The sequence below is a fragment of the Sturnira hondurensis genome, unplaced genomic scaffold (genome assembly GCF_014824575.4).
Source record: "Sturnira hondurensis isolate 20B ecotype Veracruz unplaced genomic scaffold, ASM1482457v3 Scaffold0007208, whole genome shotgun sequence".
In the NCBI taxonomy this organism is placed as follows: domain Eukaryota; kingdom Metazoa; phylum Chordata; class Mammalia; order Chiroptera; family Phyllostomidae; genus Sturnira; species Sturnira hondurensis.
The window spans coordinates 1,304,437-1,320,164 of NW_028079839.1; the positions used below are offsets into that span (position 1 = coordinate 1,304,437).

The 15,728-nt window shown below is 48.0% G+C and overlaps 1 protein-coding gene across 1 annotated transcript in view; it reads right to left on the reverse strand.

Moving 5' to 3' along the window:
* The window catches only part of FAM53B (family with sequence similarity 53 member B), a 95,240-nt gene extending 93,773 nt beyond the window's left edge, over positions 1-1,467 (reverse strand). Inside the window, exon 1 of the mRNA XM_037051151.1 lies at positions 1,166-1,467. The gene's annotated coding sequence lies outside the window, so the exon portion shown is untranslated. The remainder of the gene's footprint in view (positions 1-1,165) is intronic.
* Between the last annotated feature and the right edge of the window lie 14,261 nt (positions 1,468-15,728).

Consider the following 15,728-nt stretch of genomic DNA (forward strand, 5'->3'; position numbering starts at 1 on the left):
AGGGTCCTGGACAGGAATGCAGCCGGGGCCACATGCCCAACACCGAGTCCAGACACTACAACGTATGGAAGACTCGGAGTGTGGCCTATAGGAGGCAGAATCCCATTCATCAAATGCTGCAAAGAGCTGTTCTTTGTTCACCATCGTTCGAAGTGTAGGACGTGTTAATGAAGCCAGGCGGTCAGATGGAGGGAGCCCGGCTTCAGGGGGCGTCCGGGGGCGAAGGACTCGAGCAAGGCGGCTAGCACGACTCACCGGGGCTCCGCTGCCCTGTCCCGAGCCACAAGCATTGTTCCGAAAGCCTGCGGGCGGGGGTGGGGAGCTGGGGGGTGCTCAAGAAGCCCTCTGGGTCAACGCCGATCCAGGGCCCTCCCAGGACTCTGGGTGCCCTCACCCCCGTCCCCGCCCCACCAAGTGAAACCCAGAGAGGGGAAGCGGACTCCCACGGGTTTGCAAATCAAGGACTGGCAAAAATGTGACTCGACCGGTGTGCCCATGCCGGACGGCCCTTTTCGCCATGTGCAAAAGCCACGCCAATGACCCCCACTTTGAAAGCCCCCTCAGAGGCCATCCCACGAACTTGGCCCCCCGGGGCTGAACACCAGCCCCCCCCCACCGGCAACGTGACCGCCCTGGCCGGTCCAGCAGCCACGGAGCCGGCCGCTGCGCGCCCGAATCCCGGGGGTGGCAGACGAAAACTTCCGCGAACAAAAGAGTTGTCTGCAAACGATGCGGGAAGTTCGGGGCGAGCGTGGCCGCCCGGGTCCTGGGGCCAGGGCGTCTTCCCCGCTGCCACGAGCCAGGGCTCCAGTGGAGACGCTGAGAGGGGGACAGCCCCCGGGCGCAGCCGGCCCCGCGCCCGCCCCGGGAAGCGCAGACTTTTCCGCAGGGGCCAGGCTGGCTCGCTCCCCTGGCTGCGCTCTGACAAGTCTCATGCCTGCACCAGGGGAGAGACTCCGCAGCCCGAGAAACCACCCGCCCCAACGCGAAACAAGAAGGGAAAGAAGGAAACCAGCAACATAAAAATAATAATAATAAAAATAAAAACAGGCAAGCCAAGCAGACATGCAAGCAAGGCTCCCCCCAGCTGGTGCTGGGGTGCACACGGCAGGGTCCTCTGCTCCGGACTAGCCCCCCCACCCCCGACCGCCCAAGGGTTGCTTACCGTGCCCAGCAGGACGCTCGGGCCGCGAGCCCCGCGCAGTCGCCGCCGGCGCTCGCCAAGTCGTCCGGGCTGCCCGCCGCACGTCCGCCGCGCGCACGCTCTGCAGCCGGCGCCGAGCGCTTTGTACCGAGCGGCTCTCGGAGGAGGAAATCGACTTGTCACTTCCTGAACTGTTTGCAACTCGTCCCTTTAACCAGCCCCGGCCAGGCCGCCCGCGCCCGCCGCGCCTGCCGCCCCGCGCGGCCGCCCGACCGCGGCTGCGTGTCGCTGGGACCGGCGCTGTGCGGGCGGCGTCGCGGGCCCGGGCGGCCTGGNGCCGCTCGCCGCGCTCGCGCCTGCCAGGGCCCGGGAAGTGGGAAGTGGCCCCGGCCCGGGCCGCGCCGCCCCTGCGGCCCCCGCGGCGGCCCGGGCCCGGGGCCAGGAGCCCCGCGGCATCCTCCCCCGCCCCCTGCACGAGCCGGGACTGAGTCCCTGGGCCGCGTGGACTTCAGACGTCCAGCTTCCGGGTTGTTGGGGGTTTGAGGTTTTACAGAAACGATCGTTTCAGCCGCACGCCGGGCGGCCGGGGAGGGGGGTCGGGTTCGTGTTGTCACTTCGGGAAAATAAAGCGCCAGTTTCCTAACTCCGGGCGTTGATCGAAATAAAGGAATGTGTACTTCAGAAGCCACATCCCAAATATATGCAACTGGCGAAGGAAGGATTTGTGGTTGCTAAGCAGAGGCAGAGCATGTTTAGTTCTGTAACTTAGGATGTTGACTTAAGTTCAGGAATGTAACCCTGACAGAAGCAGCAGAGCGTTTTCATTGTGCGGCGCACCTGGGGGAGGGGCCTGCTGTCCCAGCGAAGTGAAGCCCTAGCCTCCCCATCACTCCTGCCTATTGGTGTGTGTTATTTTACTGACCTTGTGTCCAAAAGGAGATTTTTTAAAGAGGATTTTAAAAGGAACTCCCCATGCCTGTTTTGTGTTCTCCTTTGCCAAAAAAACAAAACACCTCATTACTTTACATGGATTGTGTCTGCGCCATTTGAATGGTTCTATTCATAAATCAGGAAACTTTTTCTGTTGCTTCTAGGAACATTTAATTGGTTTTAATCCAACGTTTCAATCCCAGTATCAAACATACATGAACAATTAACTTTTTGAGCTCGTGTGCACTTGGAAAACTATTCTGTTTCATGGCTACTGCTGAAATATTTCAATTTCTCATCACACTGGACCCATTCTTTTCCAGAAAACCGTGAGCTAACATCGCCTTTCACACTACAGCTCACTCCAGCGATTTCTGCTCCAAGATTAGGATGGACGGCCAATCAGAAGGCGGAGCCTATTCATTCAAGTAGATGACATGGGGCAGACTCCTAAGAAAGCCAGAATGAGCTAATATGCAGAACACTGAGATATCAATAGCCTTACCCATAAACACTGCTTCGCAAATGGCCAATTTTGAGAGGAGAGTAAACCTAGCCTTCCCAGGTCGCACAAAGAAAGGCACCAGGGATAATTTAGGGGGGGCTGCTACATCTCCCCAATGCCATCTTCTCATTATCACGGTGTCACCTCAGCCTTGGAGAGCTTCAGGGGTGTAGTTTAATGTACTTTTTATTACGAGGCCTAGAGTGACTCCTGCTGGCAAACATTCAGTTTATTCCCACAATTACCAGTTCACCAGGTCAACTTAAAAAAACGAAACGCAGGGGTCCCAAGCCTGGAAACAATTATTGCAACCATTATTCTTGTTGCTTTCAGGATGATTTTAGTCTCACAAAATTCTAGGGATTGTGGTTACGGCAAACTCCTTTGCTGAAAAGCCAGCCTCCTTTCCAACCCAAGGCAGTCTGTTTTTCTGGTTCCGAAACTGCTTGTTACTAAGAGTATGCAGCACCAAAATACCTGCTTAAGGAACTGTGCTGCTAGCCAATGAATACCCATTTCTCATTTACCTAATTTGAATTTCCAAAGGCCCATGTCACTTGACTTTCCACACTATAAAGCCCTTACCACATTATGTAGCTAAGTTCTATGGATATAAAACACCCCCACTTTTTAGGGCTATACTATCAATACACAGTTCTTTATTATTTAAAAAAAAATCTTATCCAAGAGGTTTGTATATTAGTTTTTGCTCAATTCAGAAGAATAAATACAAACTCAGTTGAGCTCTGGATTTAAGACAATATAAGCAGCAATTGGGGGAGTGGGGAGCAGTAAGCTGTCTACCTCTGTCCAATCCTGGAAGGTCGAAACCAAATCAAAACCAGACTTACAGCACAACCAGGCACCTCAACCCAAAGTCACAGGGAAATTTAGGAATAAATCCGTAAGTAATCCAAAAATGAGCACTTACAACTTTTCCATTATAACTGACCAACACTAATCTGGTTAGACGGTAGAATACCCCGGGAAATATAAGATGTGGGGGGTTACACCGTCTCACCCCAAGACCACTACGTGAAACCTGGGGTAGAACCCAGCAGCACTGGCTCCCCCGGCTCCCCTCACAGCTGCACTGCCCGATGGAGGGGTGCCTGTGTGCACAGCATGCACCACATGTCCACTCAGGATGGCCTGGGAGGTTTAAACAGTGTCATTCTCTGTACACAGCTCCCTCATTCCAAGTTTAAAGCTCTTAACCAACAGGAGACAAAAAGGGTGTATTTTATTAAGAAAGGGTGTGATCAACTGTAACTTGTATCAACAAGCTAATAAAAGTTTCCACCTAAGCACATTTGTGCAGGAGAGGGTGAAGGNTCCTCTCACAGCTGCACTGCCCGATGGAGGGGTGCCTGTGTGCACGGCATGCACCACATGTCCACTCAGGATGGCCTGGGAGGTTTAAACAGTGTCATTCTCTGTACACAGCTCCCTCATTCCAAGTTTAAAGCTCTTAACCAACAGGAGACAAAAAGGGTGTATTTTATTAAGAAAGGGTGTGATCAACTGTAACTTGTATCAACAAGCTAATAAAAGTTTCCACCTAAGCACATTTGTGCAGGAGAGGGTGAAGGCTGGGTTTTGATATGGGTTAAGAAGTTTCCTAGGTATAGTGGGTGTTTTGTTTCTGTGCCTTTAGAACAAGATAAATGGGATGGTCAAGCTGGGCTTTGGAGTTTGAGTAAGAACCAGGCAGGTCTGCTCAGTCTCTCCCATCAAACCTACCTGTACCTATGGTTTTAAAAGGGCTCCCCACTAAAAAATGACAAAATAGTTTGTCTCTGAGAATAATGTATTATCGTTACATGAACAAAGTCAGCGAAACAAACATCAAGCGTGTTACACGTGGAGCCGCACAGCCGAACACCTGTGTGTGTGTGTGTGTGTGTGTGTGTCAACGCCCTTGTTCACCTCCCAAAGCCACCGAGCCTCTTTGTCACAGCTGCTGAATTAAAAGCCAGTCACTCACATTTCACACTGTCCTTTCTATATCTGAAAAGATCTCTTTAACACAGAATCTTTTAAATTTTCTTATAATATATGATGGGAAGGCAAGTTCACCTGAAGCACTTTCAAAAAGACTGGCTACTGAAAACTAGTTATCAAAATACACGGCTTTGGAAAACATGGGAAGTTTTGATCATAGATGGAAGCTAAGAATCTGTACTTACAATTTTCTTATGTGAATCTTCTTCCAAAAAGTAAGTTCTGCAATTGTTCCCACATTGACGATCAAGGTACAGCTAACCACCCTACACACACAAGCACGTACGACACACTGAACTTTGTTCTTTCCTTTCTGTTTCCGTCTCGTGTTCTGAAACCTTCCCACTGGTGAAGTGAGTCACAGGGCTGACTGGAACCTCGTGTGCATGTGTGCACATGTGCACGCACCCCACATCTACACACACGAATTTTATGAGAGGTACTTCAGTTCTTGGAGACAAAGTTACTTTTTGATTCAAGAACTAAGTAAGACAAATTTATTTTCATTGAAAAATAACCGCAGCATTAAATTGAATGATGCCAATCAAACTCCTCTGACATGAGGTGAGCGTTGAAAGCAGCTTGAGGGGAATGTCTATTGAAATCAGCGCCTGTGCATCTGTGGGGCTTTGAGACCGAGCATCTAGCACCGTCAAGGACAGTGCTGTGCACCCCAGAGTGTGGGTTGTGAGCCCAGTAAGTCCTGAGCACAGACCCTGATTTCCAAGTTGGCAGGTGCTGAAAACACAGCAAATGTCACGCTTGCAACTCACTGGAGGGAAGAGCTCTGGGTAAGAGAAGCTAAAAAGAACAGAGCAACAGTTAAAACTTAGTTCAAGTTGACAGTACTTTTTTTCCCCCAAAGTGAACAGTCGCTGTCAGTGTTAGGTGCTATAAGAAAACACAAGCCATGAAGAAACAGGCATTGCAAAAGTTTGATAAATAAGCAAAAATAAATATAATGAAGGCTTTTTGTTATCAACATTCAAAGTTACTGGTTTACGTAAAACTTATCAAACCTATTTTACTATTTTAATACCAAAGAGAGTCAAAAGCACAATTACTTCCTGGCCTTTCCCTGATCTATTTAGGACCTTAGCTGAAGCAGACTCTAATTAACATCACTATACACACGATTACTCACGCTGGCTTGCCTCAGTTACTCCACCAAAAACATAACTAAAAACAAGTTACAATATTTTCATACTGCTATACACTGAATTTAATCTAGAAAATATTTCAACAGCACACCCAGACTAACGCTTGTTATTATCTTCAAATGAAAATAAGTTCAGTTTTCTTTCTTAAGATAGTCTTTAGTGGAATTCAAATTTGGTATCTGAGATATGAGCCCAAATTATAAGTTAATTTTTCTCTTCAGGCAGCAACCTGCCATGCAAGTCACTGCCCCAAGAGAAATCTGTCCGTAACCCTGCCCTGGCGATGTGCTCAAGGCTACCGCAGCCGGCCTACCCAACGAAAATGGGACGAAGTGAACCCCATTTTCATTAGGTAGTGAGGAAATGATTCAAGGAAATACAGTTTTGATGTCCAGAGTTCAAATTCCCAATTTGACGACTGAATCTTTTGGATTTGAAATATCAGATGAAAAAAAACCAGTCCCTGGCTTCAATGGGCATAACCTTCCTGGGAGCAGTATGAAAAAAAAACATTTGTTCTGCACACTGTATTAGCCTGTGAATTCTTAATTCTTCTTAGCACTTTGTCAACCTTCTATATGAACCAAAAGCAAAGGTGTTTTGTGACGTTTTGTTTCATTATATCCATTACTGTTTATAAGAGGGGCCAGCCTTGCCTATTTTGTACGTGGACATCCTGTAGCTGATCTGAAACAGAAAAGAATTATTACAAATGAGGGCATATGCCAGGGGACACAACCAAGACCACCCGGCTGGCCTCAGGCAGATTAAGAGACACGTGGCTAAGATGGCGGAGTAGGTAGACATGCTTCACCTCCCCACACAACTATAGTAAAAACTTCAAATGACTACAAAACAATCATCACCCAGATCTGTCAGAAGATCGAGCGGTATGGAAGCCCACAACCAAGTCCTTAAAGAAGCCACATTCATCCAGATGGGTGCCTTTTCTACAACAGGCCACACTATTAAGACAGGGAGTCAAAACAGCTCGACCTAATGTACAGAAACACAGGAAGGCTGCCAAATTGAGGAGGCAAAGAAATATGGCCCAAATGAAAGAAAAGAACAAAACTCCAGGAAAAGAACTAAAGGAAATGAAGATGAGCAACCTATCAGATGCAGAATTTAAAACACAGGTTATCAGGATGCTCAAAGAAACCATTAGGTACTGTAACAGCATTAAAAAGAGCCAGACAGAAATGAAGGCTGCATTAAGTGAAATAAAGAAAAATCCACAGGGAACCAACAGTGGGGGAGGATGAAGCCGAGATTCAAATCAGCAATTTGAAACATAAGGAAGAAAAAGGCATTCAATCAGAACAGCAAGAAGAAAAAAGAAATTCAAAAAAATTAGAATAGAATAAGGAGTCTCTGGGACATCTCCAAAGGTACTGATATCCAAATCATAGGGGTGCCAGAAGGAGAAGAGGAAGAGCAAGAAATTAAAAACTTATTTGAAAAAATAATAAAAGAAAACTTTCCTAATTTAGTGAAGGAAATAGACATACAAATCCAGGAAGCACAGACAGTCCCAAACAAGTTGAACCCAAAGAGGACCACACCAAGACACACCATAATTAAAATACCAAAGGTTAAAGATAAAGAGAGAACCTTAAAAGCAGCAAGAGAAAAACTGAGAGTTACCTAGAAAGGAGTGCCCATAAGACTATCAGCTGATTTCTCAAAAAATACTTTGCAGGCTAGAAGGGACTGGCAAGAAGTTTCAACGTGGCAAAAAGGAAGGACCTGCCCTGCCTGGTGTGGCTCAGTGGACTGAGTGCAGGCCTGCGAACCAGACAACCGCGGTTTGATTCCCAGTCAGGGCACATGCCTGGGTTGCAGGCCAGTTCCCAGCAGGGGACACACAAGAAGCAACCATACATTGATATTTCTCTCCTTCTCTCCTTCCCTTCCCCTCTAAAGATAAACAAAATCTTTTTAAAAAAAAAGGAAGGATCTACAACCGAGATTACTCTACCCAGCAAAGCTATCATTTAGAATCAAAGAGCAAAGTGTTTCCCAGATAAGAAAAAACTAAAGGAGTTCATCATCACCAAACCATTATTATATGAAATGTTAGAGGAACTTATTTAAGAAAAGGAAGATCAAAACTATGCACATTAAAATGGCGATAAATTCACAACTATCAACAATTGAATCTCAAAGACAAACTAAGCAAACAAGCAGAACAGAAACAGAATCACAGATTTGGAGATCATCTGGAGGGTTATCAGCTGGGAGGGGGAAAGGAGAAAATGGGGGGAAGGGTACAGGAATTAAGAAATACAAACTGGTAGGTACAGGATAGACAAGGGAATGTTAAGAACAGTATAGGAAATGGAGAAGCCAAAGAACTTACATGCCTGACCCATGGATATGAGCTAAGGGATGGGGGGCTGGTTAAGGGAATAGGGGTACGGGGCAGAAAGGGACAAAGGGGGGAAAACTGGGACAACTCTAATAGCAAATGTATTTCAAAATATTTTTTAATTAAAAAAATCATTATTATAAATGAGAAGTTGGCTTGCTATTTTAAATACTATCTGACAGCCCTGCTTAATGTTCACGAGGAACAAACAACAAAAAAACCCGATCAAAACCAGGTACTCAACCGTGGCATCGCACTGATGACCGTGTAACTCGGAGGGTCGTGCTCCCCGTTCTGCCCTAACCACCGTGTCAGATCACACGGATCTCACCTCCACAGCATTTGAAAATGCTTCAAAGGCTTAAGCTCTGTGTGGTTAGCTAGACACAGTGACACTAGTCTGGCCGGATTCCTACGGTCCTACTAAGCACTCCAGGAACTGAGGTATTACTCACTTAAGGACCAATAAAATGGTTAAACAAACAAATCTGAAAGCCAAATGTTTTCTAGACTAGTATAAACAACTGATTCACTGTACTTTACATGCTGTATTGTCAGCCCCAGCATAAACTAAGGTCTAATCAGATCAACTATTACCCAACATCAAACTTTAAATTTATTTACTGATTCTAGAGAGAGAGGAAGAGAAACCTCTACCTGCCGCTCGCTCCACCCACTCATACATTCATTGGTTGCCTCTTTTAAAAACTATTATTATTCAATGATTTTAGAGAGTGAGAGGGAAGGAGGGAGGGAGGGAGGAAGAGAAAGAAACCAATTTGTTGTTCCACTGAGTTATGCATTCATTGGCTGTTTCTTGTACGTGCCCTGACCAGGGATTGAACCCACAACTTTGGTGCGCTGGGCCGATGCTCCAACCAACTAAGCTACCCAGCCAGGGCCCCAACATCAAACTTTAAAACGCCATTATGAATGACACTGTTACCTCAACTGAGAGCAAGGAAAAGAAAAACGATTCTCAGATCAAAGATATCAAATCTAGAGGCAAGGTGGAAATGGAAGATAAAATCTCAGTCCACTGCTTCCTGAATGCCCAGTGGAAGACCCAGACCCCTGCCCACAACCTGCACCAACCCTGACCCCGGCAACTGGAGGACCCGCACTCCGCTGCCCCATCTGGGGTCCCAGGACGGTGCCTCAGCATCCGGACCCGCGGACCCGCGGACCCGCGGACGGAAGAGAACTGTAACCTGGGCCTTTCTTCTCAATTCCAACGCATCCACACCGACATTTCCCCCAGCAGACCTACATTTGTTACTGAGTAATTACCACATAGACAAGGACCTTAAACCTGAGGGCAACCTCCCAGCCTGCAGAGACACAATGTGAAGGGCGCTGCATGAAACTCTGGTGCACGATTTCTGGTCCCCACTTCTCAACTGAACAAAAGGCGCTTCAGCACCAGCCCCACCTACAGAATAAGAAAGAAGCTGATGTTGAGAATGATTTTTCTAGAAGTCCTGAAAAGCCCAGCTGGCCCAACCATCCCCTCACACTAACGCATCTGGCACTCCCCGCCTCTCTGCGCTCCTGGGACAGAAACGCCTCACACTGGAAATCCGCTAACTCAGTGGCACCGAGGGGTGAAACACTGAACAGTTCGATGGATTAGCCCCCGTGGGAAGAAGCGCCCTGGGAGAAAAGAATGTTTATTTGGCACCCAATCACGCCGGGCCGGGCCACATTTATTTTTCTCACGTCATATACATGACCCTGTTCTGCAGAGTCCACACCACTGCGTCTCCCTCCGCTGCACCAAACAGCATCGAAGAAACGTGCCCAAGGAAAGCCGACTTCAAACAGGCGTCCGTGATACTTCAGGTACTTCGTGAGCACCGGTAAAAAAAACTCCCGTTTCACCGAGGGAGAGAGCAGGTGGAGGGCAGGCTGGCACCGGCCCAGAGAGGTGAGGCGTAAGGGCAGCCCGTACACTCCACTCCGCTGCACTATACCATACCATAGGGGGCTCTGCATAGTAGCAGAAGGAAGGAGTCATCTCCGAGCGCTGCGACCTTCGAGGGGTCACTCAGGTCACCTGGGAGCATGCGGTCTGTGAGTGTGCAGGGTAAGAAAGAACCAAGGTCAGGAGATCCTTCAGACTGTCACAGTTTGGCTGAGGCCCAATGTTGACCTCTATCCTTCTGTACAGAAAAGAGAAGTGGACTAATCAATTAGATGAAAATGTCTGTGTTTCTTGGATAAGACATCTCTACAGTCAAATGAATACAATCATTTTTTCTCCAAAATTTAGTACTGAAAAAATCACTTCTCTTTGGTATTTATTTTACAACTTACAGCAGATTTTAAACACAAATGATCTGTCACTATAAAATGAAAAGAACCAAAATTAATTTTGTTGAAAATTAACTCATTAATCAAGTGGACTTAACAACAAAATGACCTCTCTTATTCCAGGGCACATGTGGGCTTTCTCACCCAGAGAGTCCCAGAGGAGACCTCAGCTCTCCAAAGGAACGCACCCTTGGAGAAGGCAAGTTTGCCTCACAGTGGAGGCCAAAACAGGGAATCCCACACCTGGCTTCATCCAGTTAACTACTTTTTAATTAAAGTAATAACCACAACAATGGGCACTTCGGACTACAAGGCCCTATGGAATTCGGTGCTATCTCTTGAACAAACTGCTTTATCAACGATGCGGCCCCTCACACTCCCAGAGCATTCCAGCCAGACCTGCCCCGTTTCCAGAGGGAATCGACAGCTGACTTGCGTGCCTCACTGGGCCTGCTTCTCAAAAACCAGCAAACGTTACTCTCATTCAAAACAGCAGCATAAAAGCAGTTTCACTGAATCACAAACGGACCTCAGAGGTTCTATTTACAAATAACATGCCATGTAGTTTTCACTCAGTTTCAGGCCTTTCTTCCGAAACTCACATTCAGCTCTTTAATTCAGCCCAGGGTCCCTTATTAAATACCATATTATGATTTTTTCCCCATTTGGATTCCAGCTAGGCTTCTCGTTGAGGACATGGAAGGGAAACCTAATTATTGCTGCTCCAGTGCATCTAAATTTATTTTGTTGCCAAAACCAACAGCATAGGGGCTGGGTGCTGCCGCAGAAAGGCGGCCGGATCCGGAATGGGAACTGCTTCCCTTGGCCCCCCACCCTCCCTGCTCCTCCAAGTCCCACGGTTGGAAACCATCCTACCGTGTTTCACCGTAACATTTTTTTCAGCCAGGACCTACTAAAATTAGACGGGAACAAAGGACTGACATTCCCGTGGGAGAGGAGAGGACGGGTGGGAGGAAGACGCGGACTGGCAGCAGCTCCTCCCTCTGCCTTTGGCGGTTCCTCCTGACCAGCCCATCCCGGGAGGGGCAGGGAGGCCACAGCAGGGGACCTGCACCCATCCCGGTGGCACTTCCGTGCTGTTCTGTTTGGTACCATCACGGACAACGGTAACTGCTCCCTCAGTAAGTCTGTCAATGAAGAGCAGTACATACAGCCCAGGGTCTCCTGATTCCACCAGACCGGTCCAGATTTCTAGCCAAGCTCCCCAGGTNACGGGTGGGAGGAAGACAAGGACTGGCAGCAGCTCCTCCCTCTGCCTTTGGCGGTTCCTCCTGACCAGCCCGTCCCGGGAGGGGCAGGGAGGCCACAGCAGGGGACCTGCACCCATCCCGGTGGCACTTCCGTGCTGTTCTGTTTGGTACCATCACGGACAACGGTAACTGCTCCCTCAGTAAGTCTGTCAATGAAGAGCAGTACATACAGCCCAGGGTCTCCTGATTCCACCAGACCGGTCCAGATTTCTAGCCAAGCTCCCCAGGTAATACCCAGCACAGGCTAACTGCTGGTTCATGTGGACACGCCAAGGTGTTTGGAAAAACAAATGCATTAGGCCCACCTTCCTTGAGCTCTCGTTAGCATGCACAGTGAAGACCACGTACTAACATGCTTACCATTCCCGGATGCAGTAATAACACATGTTTAAAAATAGAACACAGGGAGATTTGCCAATTCTTCAGGACGGGCCATGTAAAAAAGAAGGAAAAAGTAGGTTTTTGTTTTTTTCCTATCTTCCTCTGACAAACTAGGCCAGCATTCTGCAGACGCGCAAAGACACACCCGCGAGAAAGACACAAAACCGCTGTCTTTCCTACGACGGTACCAGCGGGGCAATCGGCACTCTTGCCAGCCTTGGCCTCTCCACTGTTGAAGTTCTTCTCCGTAAAAGAAAGACACTGATACATTCGTGTCTTGGGAATTATTCCTATCTTTTCAATTTGGTTTCCTTGGGCCTAAACTACAGGTCCACAGAGTAACAGCTCAAAATTCAGTTGGAGAACCCCTTTTAATGATTCGGTCTACCGCACGGTGTTATAAGGATTTTTAAAGCCCAATACATACTGATTCAAGCTCTCTTTTTTTTCTGGCGACTGGAGCCCATCTTGACATCTAAGCTGGAAATGAATAATCTTTCAACAACACTCCGGGGATTTCGCTAAGGTCATATTCAATCATTCATTAGGCTTCCTACCCCTTGCTTTTCAGAGGTCCATTGTACAGCTGGCTTTATTCAGCATTTACATAGCCTGTGGGCCTGGGTATTTGTCTGCTGGATGTTGAGTTTCATTTCTATGCCTCTAACATAGGAATCCATTAACTGACCAAAGAATTTCAAACTATTCTTTTACTTTTCTAACAAATTGCATGGTGTGTATGAAGAATAAATTAGCATTAATTTTCTCGAATTAACTGTTAATAAAACATGCTCACATGCTCCCCCTTCTTCTAAGGACATCTCTGCTTCCTGCTTAACGAAGAGAAATGACAAGGCTTTCCTCGTCTTCTCCCCCACTATGCACTTGTCCTCCCACCTGTCATGCTCCTTGTCACCCACAATCAAGCTCTCGGCGACAGGCGGGCCCCTTCCAGGGAAGGGCACTGGGTCTCAGGGCTCATCCACACCTTCGCACACAACCAGCCGGAGATGCCACTGGGGGACAGGACCCACTTCCGCTCTCAAAGCGGGAGGCTGTCTCTGGAGCACACACACTCTACTTAGCGCACAGTGCCGGGCGCGGCGCAGCGGAGCCCACCCAGGCCTCCCCGGGCAGGACGCTGGCCTGGAGAGCAGCTGCCTTTTCCGATTTTGCAGTTTTTTGTTGTGAGCTACCAGACACAAACATGCACACACAAATATATAAACTAAAGCCATTTACGAGAACACAAATCAAAATCTACGAGCATAGGTAGGGATACTCTTATTTCTTTACATGTCAACTTACGGAAAATTATTCCAAAGCCACATAAAACTTGGTTACTAAGATAGGTTCCTGAAAAACTAAGGTTTCCACTGTACTCTGGATGTATGTGATTTAATGAGGTCCACATGCACACTGCAGACAGCACCACAGAAACATAAAGATAAGTAGCACGTGAATTGAGACACATTATTCCTAGGAAGACTAAGAATCTTCTGTGTGTGTTTGTCCCCCTTCCCCCTCCCAACACAGAAAACTGCGTGCACATCCCCGATGAAGCAAGGGCGCCTCGCCGCCACCACGACAGGGGTAAAAACATCATTCGAAGGCAGCTGGGCTCATTCAAAACTGGTTTTGGCCAAGCCGCCCAGAGTAGAGCCGGGTTTGGTTCTCACACACACAACTGCCAGCCCCCAAAGGGACTCCAACTTGCCCACCTGGCTTACAACGAAATGTTCTGAAACTTTCTATCTGTTAATTGGCGTAACCCACCTGTTCAGGCCTCAAACCCCTTCAGACCTGTGCGCGCACTCCCTCCACACAGAAGTGGCCTGTTATGCAGCAATAACATCATAATGAAAAGCAACGATTCTGTGCAGGCTCCGTAGAGAAGTCTCGTTTGCATTTCAAACAAGTTTCCCCAAAATAAGAGTGCCTTTTGATGAAATAAAATTACAATTCCAACTTCTCACACAGAGAAAACAGCACGCACTACGTAATTCCCTGCTCTCTTTACAACGGCATCGTTTCTTTCCCAGTTAGCCACAGTCCCATGACTTAACAAACCCAAGTGGGACAAATAATGTACTGATGACTTGTTTCAGTAGCTCGGCAACATTCACCGGCCTGGTTTTCAAAGCATGGATTTATGTGAAAATACCAATTTACTGCACCTTCCACTTGCTGTGACTTCAGCCTCTGAGAGGCTGCCTTCCAGCAGGTTTGCACCCTGAGAGGAAGGGCTGACAGCGCCCTTTTCTTGACCTTGCCCACAGCCCCTGACTCCGCCACCCCCACAGTCCTTCATCTCTGCAAAAGGAGCAAACACACCCCCACGACAGGGACTCCAGGGGCCTTTCAACAAAGCCCTGTCCGAGCTTCTGGTAAATCGAACCCCATGTCTCATTCTGGTCACACAGAAATGGGTCCACCTCCTTATTAGGCTGCGGCTTTAAAACAGCACATATCTAACAGTTCAAACCTCTGAGAAAGCATTACACACTGCTATCGTATCAGAAATTAAGAACTAGCAACTTGAAAACACAAGAAAGACCGGACCTCCTCAATAAAGCAAACACTGTGTGCTTCACAGTGCGCGGTCCCATGTCCAGCTTGTAAAACCAAAACACGATTTCTAAGGTGAATAACCTGCACTTTAATCGCTCACTGTTCAAATGTCAAAAGTTAAAGCTTTTCAAACAATGGTAAGTATTTAAAGCTTACGTAGGTGTCTTCAGTCATCCTGGGCAAGGCAGGTGGTCATCTGAGTGGTTGACCAAATCTGCTCTAAATCAAACCACCCGCTCCTGCCCCAAGACTGGGGCAAAAAATAAAAGAATTTTAAAAAGGTTGTAATGTAGAAGTACCACTGGAGTTAACGTTCGTCAAACAAAGATTCTCTCCATTCTGTAGCCCAACAGGCCTAAAAGCTAAAAACCATCCAATATCATGTCACTTTTTAAAAAACCTCACATGGTGACTCCCATAATAAAATATTAGCCCAAATAAAAAACAGCGTTAAATATTAGCCTACCTTATGTTTTAAGAAATCTTAATAAACTGTATGTCTTACTACACAGCCCCTAACCGGAAGTCCTCGTCTCTGTGTCGCTCAGGGCTCACGAAAGCCTGCTGGTAACTCAGCTTACACCGCCTTGCCCGGAGCGCGGGGCAATCCGGTTCCTGATTAGGCAAGTCTCTGAGCACAAGCAGGTGGACGGTGGAAAGTAATGGAGGGTGACTCCCAGTCTCAGCCCAGATCAGCCCATCCCAAGGAGCCGCGGAGCTCCTAAACACAAGCACCTAACCTCTGGACGGGTGTCTGCTGAGGACCAGTCTCGCGCCCCCCACCCAACTGTCAACACCCAGGGGCAGAGACCCAGCGCCTGGGAGGCAGCACGTGCTCGCGGGTTTCAGCGCCAGCACCAGGAGGAGCCCGGTCTGCACCCTGCCCTGGCGTCTGGCGTGCACAGTTTGAAACTGGAGTCAGTAATCCCCGCCTGGACACCACCGGGAGGTCCGCCGAGATGACCCACAGAGATGGCCCAGAACTGGCCCGCAGCAGCATCTCTGGGTTGCCTTCCCTCCACTTCCTCTTCATCCCTCAGTGTGCAAAACACCATCTGCCACAAAATACACACTCACT